At 33.3% G+C, this 16,210-nt stretch overlaps 1 protein-coding gene across 4 annotated transcripts in view; it reads left to right on the forward strand.

The window, feature by feature from the left end:
* The window catches only part of CAMK4 (calcium/calmodulin dependent protein kinase IV), a 199,647-nt gene that overhangs the window by 81,007 nt on the left and 102,430 nt on the right, over nucleotides 1–16,210 (forward strand). The window lies entirely within an intron of this gene.

The following is a 16,210-nucleotide window of genomic DNA, read 5'->3' on the forward strand; positions in this document are numbered from 1 at the left end:
CCATTAGAAGTTGAGTGTTTGAGCTTCTTCCAGCCCTGGGGGCTAGACCCTTAGCTTTAAATGGATGCTTAGGTAATCTCATAAAGATGCACAGAGAGGGCTTTTCTATAGTCATGGATAGAGCTGTGTTCAGCTGGAGAACTCCATTTGTTAAATTACTTGTTTTAAAAAATAGTTTTCTTAGGTTCCATTATAGTTGTATTATTACAAGAGAAAAGGGTTCAGAGCCTGTAGTGTCTCAGTGCTTTAGCAGCATTGATAAATCACTGGGAACAAGGAATCTATAATTTCAATTAATATTACATTTTCAGGGATAGGAATAGCAATATTCTAATCTGTTTCATAGCTATTTAAATGTTCCCTGGAAGGCTGAGTGAGAACAAAGACCAGAACAAAAAGTGAAGACGTTTTACCTCCACACTAAGAATTGAGTCGATTTTGTAATTGAATCCTGGTGTGTTCTGTGTTTTGAGGATCAAGAACATACAGGAATTCAGTTTGAAATTTCTAGCTGGTTTAAGTTTATCTCCTTTACTTTTGATCCAAAAGAAAAATGCAGGAAAATTACTCAAGAAGACATTAAAAAAAAAAAGTCTCCTCCCACAGGATAGGAAATCCTGGCAGAAGGACACAGGAACTCAGAACTGAAAAGACCTCAGTCTTCGCTCTTCATATATCCTTATTTCAGTAAGAAAGAATAAATAGAGCCTGTTAATGCATTTGATAAGATAACATGCTAGGAGAATTTCTACTCAGAAACTAGGTTGAGTCGGAGATGATGTAAAAACTGAGGGCTGGTTGATGCAGGGACTAGATGTGTCAGAAAATGAATGTAAAATTTCAGTGTTACATTTCATAGGGATTTGAAACAGTTGAGGTTAGTTTCAAGGAATCCATTTGTGGTTAGGTAGATCTATTCAATAGACTTTTGTTTCAAGGGATATGTTGTTGTTCACTTCCCAAAGTATACAGTCGATATAAAATCTTGGTAAAGACTGTTGTTTTAAGAAAGAATTTGGGTTTTCAGAGAGAAATAAGCAATGCTCATTTGTTTCAAACTTGGGCCTGTCGGAAGTGTTTTGTAACATCCATTAAATAAATGGGAAAAAAAATCATGTGCATCAACCAACAGCTTTGTAAAACAAACATATATTTTAAATTGTTTTGGGGTCTACAAAGTATTTGAACTTACCTCATGTGATCCTTTACAATGTCCATGAGAGGGACAAGGCAGGTGTGATTAGGCCACATTTGTAGATGAGCAATTTCAGGGTCACGGAGGCAAAATGATTTGCATTTGGTCAGGGCCAGCTTCATGGGTATGTGAGCTGTACAGTCACACAGGTGGTTGCTTGCATACCTTGGCTATTATAAGTAATGCTACCGTGAGCATTGGGGTGCATATATCTTTTCAAGTTATTCTTGGATTTTTTTTTTTTTGATAAATGCCTAGAAGTGGAGTTGCTGGATCATATAGTAGTTCTGTTTTCAGCTTTGTTAAGAATTTCCATACTGTTTTCCATAATAGCTCTACAAATTTATATTCCTACCAACAATGTAATGGGTTCCCTTTTCTCCATATCCTCACTAACCTTTGTGATTCATTGTATTTTTGATAATACCCATTCTGACAGATGTGAGGTAATTTCACATGTGATTTTGATTTGCATTTCACTGACAGTGATGTTGATCATCTTTATGTGTGCCTGTTAGCCATCTATATATCTTCTTAGGAAAAATGTCTATTCAGCTCCTCTGCCAATTTTTAATCAGGTTTTTTTTTTACATTAAGTTATATCTATTCTGTATAGATTATGGATATTAATCCCCTTGTCATATATATGATTTGTAAATATCTTCTTTCATTCAGTAGGTTGCCTTTTTGATTTGTGGATGGCTTCCTTCTCTGGACAAAAGCTTTTTGGTTTGATGTAGTCCCACTTGTTTGTTTTTGCTTTTTTTTTTTTTTTTTTTTTGCCCTTGCCTGAGGAGATAGATCCAAAAAGATATTGCTGAGACCACTGTCAGAGTCTAAAATTTTTATGGTTTCATGTCTTACATTTAAATCTTTAATCCATTTTGAATTTATTGTTGTGTATGGTGTAAGATAGTGGTCCAGTTTTGTTCTTTTGCATCTGTCTGTCCAGTTTTCCCAGCCCAATTTTTATGAGACTGTCTTTTTCCATTGTATATTCTTGCCTCCTTTGTCATAGATTGACTATAAATGCATGGGTTTATTTCTGGGCCCTCATTCTGTTCCATTGATCTAGGTGTCTATTTTCATGCCGTTACCATCTTTGCTTTGATTAGTATAGCTTTGTAGTACAGTTTGAAATCAGGGAGTGTGATACTTCCAGCTTTGTTCTTTCTTAAGATTGTTTTGGCTGTTTAGATCTTTGCACTTAGCATATGCTTTGCTGCCACCATTTTGAAATTCTTAATCTTTTAACAAGGTGCCCTGTATTGTCTGAATGCAAAATTTCTTTTTCCTTTTAAATAAACCCGTAATCCAGGATTCTAAAACCAGTGGAAGAATATGTGAAAAAGCATAAAAAATATTGAAAGAATATCTTTTAGTAGAGTATATGAAGATAGGTTGCTAAGAAAAAAGGGCAGATTTGTACCACAGGCAGAGAGAACTGAAGTGCTTGATTCAGTTTATACAAATTACTTAATCCTTTCAAACCCTAGCTTTCCATTTATGGCTTGAAGATAATTGTAAATAGTAATGGTTGGTTTATGTAAATATATTACTTAATTTAATAAATGCATTAGGATGAAGTACAATATTTATCTACAATGCTAAATGGCTTACTAAGTAATAGCCGTAAGAAAAATGATCAAGCTTTCCATATTTAGATTTAATGTTGGCAAAGTATATGGCTAGCTAAATTCACTATTCCTATGATCCACATAACTGGGCAGTATCCCTGTGCCAAGCCCAGAAGTTATCAGATAGTGAAACCCTAAATATTGTTCCTGTTTTCTGGGAAGAGTAAGTGAGGCTCATTGAATACTATTTACAGAGCATGAGAATCTTTTAGGGTTGATTGACTTAACATAACTGTCACACTTACTTTTCTCCCGTATGAACTTTATCACCTAAAGGGAAGAGGGAAGAATGCATTTTGTGTTTTATGGTGGGGGGACCCCAGCAAACTAGAAATACAAAACTCTGCTATGTCAGAGTCAATAAAATTCAGACAACATTGTCCAGAAGAGCACTATCACTTATAATTGCAAGATTGACTTTTAAATTGTCATGAAATGTCACTAATGGAACAAATCATCTGCCATTAATGAAAGAAACACATGATATATTAACAGAGAGGTGGCTGTGACTTTGTGGAAACAAATATAAATATCTGAAAGAGTAAATACGACAGTGATGTAAGTAACACTTTTAAATCCTAAATAAATTAGAAACAATATGAATTTATCAGTTTCCTCATGACAAATACTATTGATAAAGATGGGAAAGAGTAACTAAGAATAAGTGGGCTCCTGTCTGCATTTTTATTTTTCTTCTTTTATAATAATAATCTTCCCTTTTGTCTTCCTCCCATCTCCCTTCTTCCTTTCCTTCCCTCCTTTCATATAGAATTTAAGGCATTGCTATGATAGAAATCATAGAGAATAGAGGCTTACTCATTCATTGCCTTTAAATTCTCCAAGCTGCTATTGCAGGTCTGCTATATAAAAGGCACTGGCTGGTCACAGGCTTTCATACTCAAGTCACATTAGGGAGACATATGGACACAATGAAGTATCATACAAAGCAATACGTGATAAATTCTGTAATGGTGGGGATGTGGAGGACATGGAGGTTAATTTATCAGTTGAAAAATACTGAGGTTTCATTATCTCTCCAGATAGAAAGTCACATGAGATTATGTGTCTTTGTGAGAAATTCTGAGACATGGAGTAGAGATATGGGTTCAATCTCAGCTCTGCCTCTTATGAACTATGCTTTTTGGGAAAAGATGTCTATTTCTCAAACTGCAGTTTATCGACTGTGAACAGTAGTACCTACCTTGTCTTGTTGTGTTTATCACATTGGATTACTCAATTCAATATATAAAATAGTTCTTATATTCCAACTATATATGCTGCGCTCTGTGCTAGGCACCAGGAAACATAGGTCAATAAGATACTCCCTTAATTCAAGGAGTTCACAGTTCATACCCAAAGTTCCAAACTCTGATGCTTACAGAGGCCAGGGCTGTATTTTACACCAGTGAAAAGACATATCCAGGAATGTTAGTTCCATGATTCTAGGCTTAATTTTCTTAAAATGTGTGAAATGTCCCTATTTTTAATGTAGATGTCTAATTACAAAGTTGTCTATAAACATTTTGTAGTTAAAATATATCTGTGAAGGGTGGAATAAACTTTTGAGATCTGTTTGCAGGCTTTGATGCAAAAATATCTGTTTGCATGCATGTGAATAAATCACAAGGCAAATAGTAGGTGCAGAAGTGGACTTAGCTAGCTTCAAATGACTCCAGAATGGAATGAAAGGATGTGGTATGTGTGCCAAGGAAGGTATCCCATAAGAGGCTGTGATTGTGCTGAATTGAAGAATGACTAAAATCTGATTAACCAGAAAAATCAGAGGAAGTGATTCAAACAAAAAAGACAGCATACTCAAAGACTCAGTGAATTTGGTGTTGCTCGAAACAAAAGAGAGGGCAAGAGAAGGTGCTACCAGAAAAAAGAAAGGCAAGATGGTAGGTGATCTCACATGACATGCTAAGGAGAGTGGATCCTTCTCACTGTCCTGGAGATAGTGATCATAGAGGACACACATGATCAGATTTCTATTCTGGAAAGGTTGTTTTACTATGGGGAGGCCTGAAGGGGAGTGAGACTAGGGGCCTGGAGCCTATTTAAGAGGTTATGGCATTGCCAATGGAAATTCTAAAGAAGCTGAAATTGATTTGTAAACTAGAAAGCATTTTATTAATCTGTGATTCTATTCATATATGATATTACCATGTTTAATCAATACTGAAAAGCACAATCTTCCACATTTTAACGTCTCTGTAATCAAGATGCAGCTTTCAGTCCGTGTCATAGTTAAATGGTAGCAACTTTTCTTTTTTTAGTGATCAAATCATAATGATGCCTCTTAAAAGCAGTGGTGTGTTTGATACAGTGAAATGGAATAATAATCATGGACTTTCAACCACTAAACTGAATATTAAAACAGAGAAGTGGAGTAGGTTCTAGGAATTGATAATCCCACCTACATCTGTGGAAGGGAGCCTTTAGACATTTATCTGCTTTGAATGCCAACTGTTCCTACCTCCTGAATGAATTAGATCAGAGAAAGCCAATGTGTATGCCATAGAAGCTGGAAGGTGGTGTAAATGCATAAAGGTAAGGGGACCAGAGACCCTTTCTGAAAGACAGTTGCTACTCTGGCTGTACCAACTACTACTGGGTCCAAACTAAAAATTAGTGTTTCCAGATTCAAGAGTAGCTGTAAATCTGAATTTTTGATGAAATCTCTCAATATTTAAATGTTGGCAAGACATTCAACATTTAAAAAAAAAAAAAAAACCCTGTGCTGGCCAAACAAATACATCTGTGTGCTAAATAAGCTACCAGCCTTGCCTCTGCTAGGCTTCTTGTTGGAGGAGTGATCATACTGATTCCTAATCCTTACAGTTTCATAATATTAAATGGTAGACATAGCTAAATGCCAGTGACAAGGCTAAGTCACAGCTGGGAGACATGAAATCTCTTCCTTGTTTGTATCAGCCATCTGGAACAGCTCTCAGTCACATAACTCTTTTAGAAGCAACAGTGGAGGTAGTCTCAAGGCCTGTGATCTAAAATGGGTTAGTTATTTTGTCCTAAAATATGTCTATTTGGTCATCTACTCAACAGGAAAAACTGGGGGCACAGTGTTTTGACATAATAAAATTACATTTCATGCCTCAAAGTTCCTTTCTTCTCCAGAAACAATAACAGAGGTTGTTGATGTTTAAAAAGCTGCTGGGGAACACCAAAGGAAAATTTCTTAATTCTGTCCTCATAGAATTATCATTTTCCAATCTCATTCAATCAAAGGTTGGTCAACATTTTTGTAATGTACTATTAATAAATGCATAAAGAATAAATACATTGTTTTTCTCTTTTGCAACAATAATGTCTGATTTAAATTCAATAGGGTGATAAAAATTAAGACTGTAATGAAGAGTTATGCTCTGGAAATGATGGAGTAATAGATACTACACTTAAACTTTCATAAATTACCTGGATATAATGCATGAGATGATTGTTTTCAGGCAGTAAATAGTGGGCAGTAAAGAGCTTTGATCCCTGAGAGAAGTAAATCACAAAGTGAGTACCATATTCATGTTGGCTCTCTAACTGGGGATGATGTGTGGTGAGACTTCATGAGGGTAAGCAGGAACAACTGTAGAGGGGCTGAAAGCTAACAGATATCAAAAGGAAGTTAGGCACATGCTGTTAGAAGATAATGGATCTCTGGCTATGCCAGGGTGGAGAGACTTCACTGAACACCTCAGGTATTTGGTTGAGACCTCAAAAAGTTTGTACCTTACAAGTAAAGATCACACCCTTGAGCAAAGGCCATGTCATTGGACCAAGAAAAAATCCAAACAGATCTAACAACAGATAAAACCAGACTTGATGGGATCAGAAAGACCTGTCAGTGGTTTAGCTACTTGCCACTAAAAAAAAGTCAACTCTCTTTAGAAGAAGATAATATAATCCATTATATTATCTCTGGTGTATATCATTTTAAAATGTCTACTACACAATCAAACAAAAGCTTGACATTCAGAAAAGCAGGAAATTAGACCCATAATCAAGGGAGGAAAAGTAGTCAATAAAACAGACTTGGAAATGACCCAGATGTTGGAATAAGCAGAGGAGTATAAAACAATTGTAATACATACAATCAGGACCATGAAACAAAATGTGGGCATAATGAGTAAACATATGGGGTATCTCAACACAGAAATGCAAACTATAAAATAGAGCCTAATGGAAATTTTAGAATTGATAAATGAATTATATGAAATTAAAATTTCATAGCCTTAAAAGTGGAATAGAGGCTACAGAAGAAAAGGTCAGCCAATTTGAAGACCATCAGTAGAAATTATCCAATTTGAAATATAAAGAAAAACAATTGGAAAAAAAAAAGAAACAGAGTCCCAGTAACTTGTGTGAAAATATTAACAAGGCTACTATATACATAATATGTTTCCCAGAGGGAGGGGAAAGAAAGAATTGGGCAGGAAAAAATGTTTAAAGAAATAATAGGCAACATTTTCCAAATGTGGTAAGGGACACTGCAGGTTCAAGAAGCTTATTGAGCAGCAAGCATAATAAGTGAAAAGAAACCAAACCTAGGCATATAGTCTAAAGCCAAAAACCAAAGATAAAGGGAAAAATCTTTAAAGCAACCAAAGAATATATGAAATATACAGGGAACAATTATATGAATTATGGCTAATACCTCATCAGAAAAAAATGGAGGTCAGAAGATAGTGGAATAACACCTTTTAAGTTCTAGGGAAAAGCCCTGTCACTCCAGAATTCTATATCTAGGAAAAATATCTCTCAAAAATGAGAGTAAAATAAAGACATTTTAAAATAAATGAGCGCTGAACAAATCTATTGTCAGTGCACATGAACTGCAGGCATTACTAAAGGGAGTTCTTTGGGATGGAGGAAAATAATACCAGACAGAAATTCAGATGTATAGGAAAGAATGAAGACTATTGGAAACAAGGATGTTAGTCATATGAAAGACTTTTTCACTCTTCCCCTAATATATTTTAAAACAACCAGTCGTTTGAAACAAAATAAAATCATTGCAGAAGTAAAATATGTGAAAACAATAGCCAAAGAATAGAGAAGGGAGGGAAAGTGGTTAATGGAATTACTGTTTTGAGGTTCTTAGATTTTATGGTATTAGCTATGAGCAGACTGTGTTAAAGATATACATTGTAATCCTGAGAACAACCACTAACAAACAAATAATGAGGTGTACTGTAAAGTCCAAGAGAGGTGATAAGATAGAATACTGAAAATACTAAAATACTCAATTCAAAGGATAGCAGTAAAGTATAGAAAAAGAAACAAAGAATAAATGAAACAAATAAAAAGCAAATAGCAATATGGAAGACTTAAACCCAACCATATCTCTAATATTAAATGTAAATGAACTAAATATTGCAATTAAAAGGCAAAAAAAAAAAACCTGATTGAAAAATGGGCAGAGGAGCTGAATAAACATTTTTCCAAAGGAGACATCCAGATAGCCAGGTATATGACATGATGCTCAACACCAGTAATCATCTGGAAAATGCCAATCAAGGCCACAATGAGGTATCACCCCACACCTGTTGAAATGACTATCATCAAGAAAACAAGAGGTAAGAGTTGGTGAGAATATGGAGAAAAGGGAATCCTTATGTTGCTTGAGTTGTAAATTGGTGTAGCCTCCATAGAAAACAGTATGGAGATCCCACAAATAATTAAAGACAGAGCTATATAATCCTGCAATCCCACTTCTGGGTATATACCCAAAGGAAACAAAACCAGGAACTCAAAGAGATATCTGCGCTCCCATGTTTATTGCAGCATTATTCACAATAGCCAAGGTATGAAAACAACCCAAGTATCTATTCAGCGGACATATCACATCTTATTTATAATATATTATATATGTATATATTATTCAGCAATGTGAAAGGACATCCTGCCATTGTGATATCATGAATGGACCTTGAGGTCATTATGCTAAGTGAAATGTCAGACAAAGGAAGACAAATACTATGTGATATGACTTATATGTGCATATAAAAAAGCCAAACTTACAGAAATAGAGAGTAGAATGGTGGTTGCCAGAGGCTGGGAGATGAGGATTGTGGGAAGATGTTAGTCAAAGGGTACAAACTTCCAGCTGCAAGATGAATACATTCTGGGAATCTAATTTACAGTGTTGTGACTCTAGTTAACTGTGCTACCTTATATACATCAAAGTTGCTAGGAGAGTGAATCTTGAATATTCTCACCACAGAAAAGAAATGATAATTATGTGAGATCATCTCAGATGATGGAAGTGTTAACTAACAGAGCTGTGATAATCATTTCACAATATATTCTTGTATCAAATCAACATGTTATACACCTTAAACTTACACAATGTAGTATGTCAATTATATCTCAGTAAAGCCAGAAAATATGATAAATAGCATGTAAAAACAATAGCATATATTGCATTTGATATTAATAAGCTTAAGTGAAGGTGTGGAAGTTGGATTAGATGGATAGATATTAGATATATTATAGTAGAGGGTATGGAATAGAAGGGGATAGGACTGGCAACAGAGGACAAATGTGAAAAAAGAACAGTCATAGCTGTCCTCATAATGTATTGTGATTGGAAATTCAGTTCTTTGTGTGCACTGCATGCATGTGCACATACCTGTTCAAAGAGAAAAGAAGAATAATCAGAGTCTCCACAGAAAGCTTGAATAATTGATACTAATGGCTAACATAGGAGGTATTAAATATTTTGAAGCAAACAAAGGGAAGAACTGACAAGAATATTAAGACCTCTTATATCATCAGTTTTTACTGTCATCACTTTGTGATTGAGAACAAATACTTAAGGCAAATTGTTAATTTGAAGCTGTTTTTTGTTTATTTTGTGGTAGCAAAAATTCAACATTTGGATTCCAAAGCTTATTAAGCTCTTAATTTATCTTAGGAAAGGGGTTTAGTTAAATTTTGAAACAAGAAGGAATTATATTTCAGCCAGTCCTTGCAGAGATTCAGACACTAGGAGCAAAATCACAGCTAGGTGTTACCAGACAACTCCTAAAAGAAATTGTTAACCAGATGAGCGTGGTTGTGAGAAAACTGGAGACACACTAAGTAGAGAATATGACGGTTCATGATTTGAGTTGGTGATCAAAATTAAAGAGTTAAGCCCTTGACGGTGTAGGTCTTGGGGAAGGGAGTAAAGGTCAGGAATTAGACATAAAATACAGTGGATATAGACTAAACTGACATCAGGGTGAAATAACAAATGAGAATCTGTCAGGGAGACAGGTACAAGAGTCAGTATAAGTCCTTGAGAGATGACCCTGATACTGAAATGCAGTGCTTGCTCTTGCCCCCTGCAAGATTCAGCAAGTAAGTGAACCAGAGAAGGGAGAGTGCAGTTATGGACAGACTCTGAACCCAAGTTTATTAAAACTCTGGACCTTGAGCACTTCTTAAGATCTGGGGTTCAATATCATTCCTCAACATGATATTTTTGAGATTTACTTGAGGACTGTAAAATTTAACTGACTTGGAAAACCTCCATTTCTAATAACAACTTTCTAAATTCTAAAGGTTAGCCATTCTTCAAGATGTAGCTTGAAAGTGCCAAATCAGTAATTAAATCATTTCAGCATTTTTTTTTCTTCTGTTCTTTGTTGGTTTAAGGTTTAGATCTTTAAAAAAAAAATCTTTGGTAACCAGAGAACATCTTAAAACTCTTTAGTAGCAGCTGACAGAGATGGAAAATGAAACAATAAAAATCTGTTACTGGAATGTATGCTGACATCAAACACTTGAGATTTTTGACTTTTCAGGCTCCTATTCCTGAATATGACTCTACTTTCACCCCCAAGAAAAATCAATTTTGAGGTTATAACCAGTCTTCTTTAATAATTCATCTAATCTGAAAAAATCAATGAAAAGAATAAGCTTGTTAAGTAATAGCAAGTCAATCATGTGGAAGAAATACGATGCTATATAGAGTTGCACACATGTTTTCAACACCTGGTTGACAGTTCTTATAAATCCCAGCTTTGCTTTCAAACCTTTCACAGTAAGCATTAGGGAAATCTTTCCTGTAAGCACATACACATCTTCAGATAAAAAAATTTTAAAATCAAATGCAAAAACAAGAAATAAATGCATTGAAAAGTTTAAAAATGATTAATATTTTGACTTTACTATATTCTTTAACCAAGCACCTTCAACATCAGAAAAAGATAAGATTCCTTGGTTCCATTTCAAGACTCCTCTCATTAAAAAAAAAAAAAAGTTGAAATCTTCCATGACCTATGAGGCCTAATATCCTTAATAAAGACAGTTTTGCATGGCTGTGAAGCATATCATTATAGAGATGCAGCTGGGGCCAAACATCTGAGTAGTCATCAGTCCTTCCTTTCAGACTTCTGTGATTTTACAAGATCCCATATCTGAAGTCCTCTTGCATTTCCAAAGAGCAAGTTTTAGGTTTGGTACCAAGGGAAGCCCAGCTCTGTTGCTTCAATCTAAGCAATCTCAAATGTTCCACTAGATCCTCCCCTAGAAAACCAGTCTCTGACTTATAACCTCTCGTAATGGGAGAATGCTAGTGATTCTGAATTCTCTTAACATTGTGCAGTCATCCTAATTCCCTAAAACATTGATGTGAATCTAGATTTCAGACTTCCTGTTTCCATTTTGGATCAGATTTGATCTTTACCTGGCCCTTTGAATGCATTTGGATATCTCTCTCAGTTGGTGTGTGAACAGTTATGTCAATGTGCTTAGATTTCTTTTGAAGGGAAAAACTAAACTAAATCAATCTAGCTTTCTTTAAAAGAAGAAAGGAGAGAAAAGGGAAGAGTAAAAAGGTGAGATTATGAAGAAAAGAAAAGCTATGTTTTAAAAGAGATGAAAAACATTTTTGATAGTTGTTCCTTAAGAATTGGGCATGAGGAACATGTAAAGATGAACTACAGGATAAAAAGCCCCCTTTTCTGTGATAAATAGTACTAAATGTGGTAACACTGCTTGAGCTGTCTTCAGGCAAATAAATAATGTATCTAGAGCTTTTCCCTCATATCCATAAGTTTGGTGCACAGTACCAGATACTAACATCAGGTGTTTCTTGACAGCTTTACAGGGGCAAAGTTGTGAGTGTGTTATATCTACCTATCTATATAGTATATGTATGTATAATAACATATACATAATATTATGGGTATCATGTACAGGTGCTATAAGTGATTTTACAAACACATTATAGGTTTGGCTACTTTCTCTTTCTCTGCAATGAAACATGGTAGTCAACATTTTTAACTTTTGGTTTTAACTTTTTTTAAAAGTTATCAACCATATAGACAAATTTAGACCTAAAAAATGATTTTTTTCAAAAATTTCTTAAAGAAAATGTAAAAGAAGTCAGGCCTAGACTCCAAAAAGGTATTGATTTTCTTTCTCATCAAAATTATAGCAGAAAAAATTCTAATTTCTATATTCATTGGCCTTTATGATAAAGAATATATTATAAATGAATAGAAATGAGTAGTGAAGCTTTTTCTTCCAAGTGAATAGCTCCATGAATATAAAATCCTCTAATGTAGTCTCCTTGCTTCCTTTGTGTCTCAGGAAATTTTATAGTGATTCTCTCTTTATGAAATCTGTTTTGAAATATGGATACAAAATGTTCTCTATGTTTTAAAATTTTTCTGCTTATATGGAAAATACTTTTTATCTTTATATAAAAATACAGTAAGTATGGTTTCTTTCTAAAATTATATTTACACACATTAAATGAATTAAAATAATTGTTTAACTTCAGCAAGAATATAAATTACTGAAATATTATTTTCATATAAGTTTATTTGGGCTGTTCTGTTCTTTTAATTTAATCTTTCCATCCTTTAAAAAGTTGTTCCTAAGATTATAACTATGTGAGATGATGGATATGTTAGCTAATCATATTATGGTATACATTTTGCAATATATATTTATATCAAATCATTTCATTGTACACCTTAAACTTATACAATGTTGTATGTCAGTTATATCTCAGTATAGCTGGAAAAAATTAAAAACTCTATTAATTTTATCAAGTCTATTACTTAGCAAAATAAATTTGACTTTCTTAATGTATTCCTCATATACAAAAATTAAAAATTAAAAAAATAAGTTATTTCTAGCATACTTGTGTTCTGAAGTTGATCAGACAAGAATGTATTTTGTTAAAATCTCTTTGAAAGCTTTTGTTATGATAAGGATTTATATATTGAAATTATTGATAGGTTAAGTTAATGTGATAAGGAAATTAAAGAATGCTATTTAATATACTTTGTTACATGAATTTTCAAATAATATTAATTTTTCAATTGGTATAAAATTAATACAAGATATTTAGTTTTCTTCAGTGTTTGCAAATCACTTTCCCTTAAATTTCTTCTCTCATTTTCTGTTTCTTTTTTTTTTTTTAATTTCTCCAGTTACCATTAAATGAAAGTAGAATAAGTTGACTGTTATAGGCTATATTTTGGTAATGTGATTTCTTAATCTTTTGAACAATATGGTTTTCTTGGAAAGGTTTTTACTGTATTTTTATTAAGGTATAATTATATAATTATAATTTTTAATTATAAATTTCATGTATTTTATTGTACAGTTCTGCCTATTTTGACAGATGTATATGGTTGTGTAAAAACTAACACAATCAAGATATAGAATAGTTTTACTGTGCTAGAAAATTCTCCCATACTCACTTGTAGTCAGTCCCTCCTCAATCTCTAAACCACTGATTTTCTGTTCCAATGGTCTTCCCTTTGCAAGAATATTATATAAATGGAGTCATATAATATATATCCTTTTGAACCAGACTTCTTTCACTTAGGATATTATATTAGAGAATCGTCCAAGTTGTTGTATATACCCTCATTCAGTCCTCTTTATTTCTGGGTAGTATTCTACTCATTTCTCAGTTCAGGCATATTGGAGTTGTCAGCAGTGTTTCCTGATCACTAATAAAACTGCTATAAAGACTCATGTTCAAGTTTGTGAGTGAACTTTTAATCATATGGTATTCTTAATTTTATAATAAGCTGCCAAGCTGTTTTCCAGAGTGGCTGTATCATTTTGCATTCCCTCCCGCAGTGTATGAGTTTCAGTTGTTCCGCATCCTTGCCAGCCATAGTATTGTCTTTCTCTCTTTTTTGAGGCATTCCAATGACTGTGCAGTTGTATCTCATTATGGTTTTAATTTACGTGTCGTTAATGACTAATGGTATTCGGCATCTTTCTTTGTGCTTTTTGCTATCCATATATTTTCTTTGGTGAAGTATATGTTCAAATCTTTGGACCATCTTTAAAATGCATTACTTTCTTTTTATTGGGCTTTGAGTTTCTTTCTAATCCAGATACAAGTCCTTTATTAGATATGTGATTATAAACATTTTCTCCTTGTCTGTGGCTTTCAAAAAGCAGATGTTCTTAATTCAAATGATATCCAGTTTATTTATCTGTTCTTTGAATTATTGTGCTTTTGATTGTGTATGTAAGAAATCAATGTTACAAAATTTTCTTCTTTTTTTTAAGTTTTAGTATTCTGTATTTTGCATTTCAATCTGTGATCCATTTTGAATAATTGTTTGGTAGAGCGTGAGTTTGAGTAAGGGCTTTTTGTTTTTGTTTTTTGCATATGTGTATCCAGTTGTTCCAGCACTGTTTATAGTTGGAGGGACTGGCCTTTCTCCACCAAATTGCTTATTTACCTTTGCCATAAATCAATTACCAATATGTGTGTAGGACAATTTCTGGGTTCTTTTTTTTTCATTCCATTTGTCTACATGTTTTTTTCTTTTTTCAATACCACTCTTTTAAATACTGTAGCTTTATACAAAGATTGGAAGTCAAGTATATGAATCTTCCAACTTTAAAAAGAAGGTATATTTTGCTGTTTTGTGTAGGGTTCTCTAAATGTCTTTTAGGTTAATTTAGTTGATAATGTTATGTCCTCTGTATCTTTGGTGATAATTGGTCTACCTTCTCTATTAATTGCTGAGAGGATGTGTTGATGTCTTCAACTGTATTTGTGGATTTGTCTATTTCTCCTTTCAGTTCTGTCAGTTTTTGCTTCGTGTATTTTGAAGTGCTGTTATTAGATACATACATATTTACATTTCTTATGTTTTTTGAGGGAATTGATCCCTTAATAATTAAATAATGTCCATCTTTATCCTTATGCTGAATTTGGTGACATGATATTAATATAGCTATTCCTGCTTTCTTTTGACTAGTGTTTGCATAGTATCTGTTTTCTATCATTTTACTTTTAACCTACTTACCTTTATATATAAAATGGGTTTATTGTACACAGTAGATAGTTTGGTCTTGATTTTTCAATCTAATCTTTATTTTTAATTGATATGTTTCTAGGGTTTACATTTAATGTGACTTTAATATGACTGGATTAAAATCTATCATATTGTTAGCTGTTTTATTTTTTAATCTCTTATTTTGTTTTCCCCTTGCATTTCATTTTTGATTATTCCATTTAGCTTCATTACTGATTTTTTTCTTTTAAAAATTATTTTATTCATTGTCATAGGCTACACAGTATACATCATTAATTAACTGCAATTTACCATTAAATAATATCATACTACTTAACATGTAGTGTAAGGGCTTAACAGTATTTTCTCAATTTCTTCCCCTTATTTTTGTGCTGTTGTTGTCATACATTTTACTTTTACATATATACAATGAATTGTTAATATCTTTGCTTTAGATAAGTATCATTTAGAGCAATTAAAAATAAAGAAGGTAGAAATTTATATTTACCTCTGTTTATTCCATTATGGCTCTTTGTTTCTTTGTGTATATATCTTACCAGAGTTTCAAAAACTGTGTTGAAATTTTTCTTATGTTTTAGTATTTACAGCACCAGTTTCTGACTCTTCCTGGCTCTGTCAAAAATTCCTTATGCATGGGTAGCTAGGAATTGGTTTGATTTTTATAATTCTTTTGTTCTCACTTAGAATTTCAGAACCATTGGACTAAATATATCGTTAAGAGGTCCTTTGGCCTAATCTTCAAAGTCTGACAGATTTACTTCAACTGATCTTATTTTAAGACTTATCTGAAGTTCTCTTTGTAAGGTTGTACTTAAGCCTGCTTGGTCTCTTTTTGTCTCTGTCTCATTCTCTTGCTCTCATGACTGGAGAGGGAGCATCAGGACCACACTGTCCTGCTTTCTAATTTCTCTTTTTAGTCAGCTCACACATACATCACATATATAAAGACAGTTATTGAGTCTCTTCTTACCATTCTCCGTTACAGGTTAAAAAACTTTCTGTACTTCTGCAAGTTGTTTTTTTTTTTTTTAATAGAGGGATAAATATACTTTTTCTCTGCATTTCTATAGTATTTT

The sequence above is a fragment of the Camelus bactrianus genome, chromosome 3 (genome assembly GCF_048773025.1).
Source record: "Camelus bactrianus isolate YW-2024 breed Bactrian camel chromosome 3, ASM4877302v1, whole genome shotgun sequence".
Taxonomy (NCBI): domain Eukaryota; kingdom Metazoa; phylum Chordata; class Mammalia; order Artiodactyla; family Camelidae; genus Camelus; species Camelus bactrianus.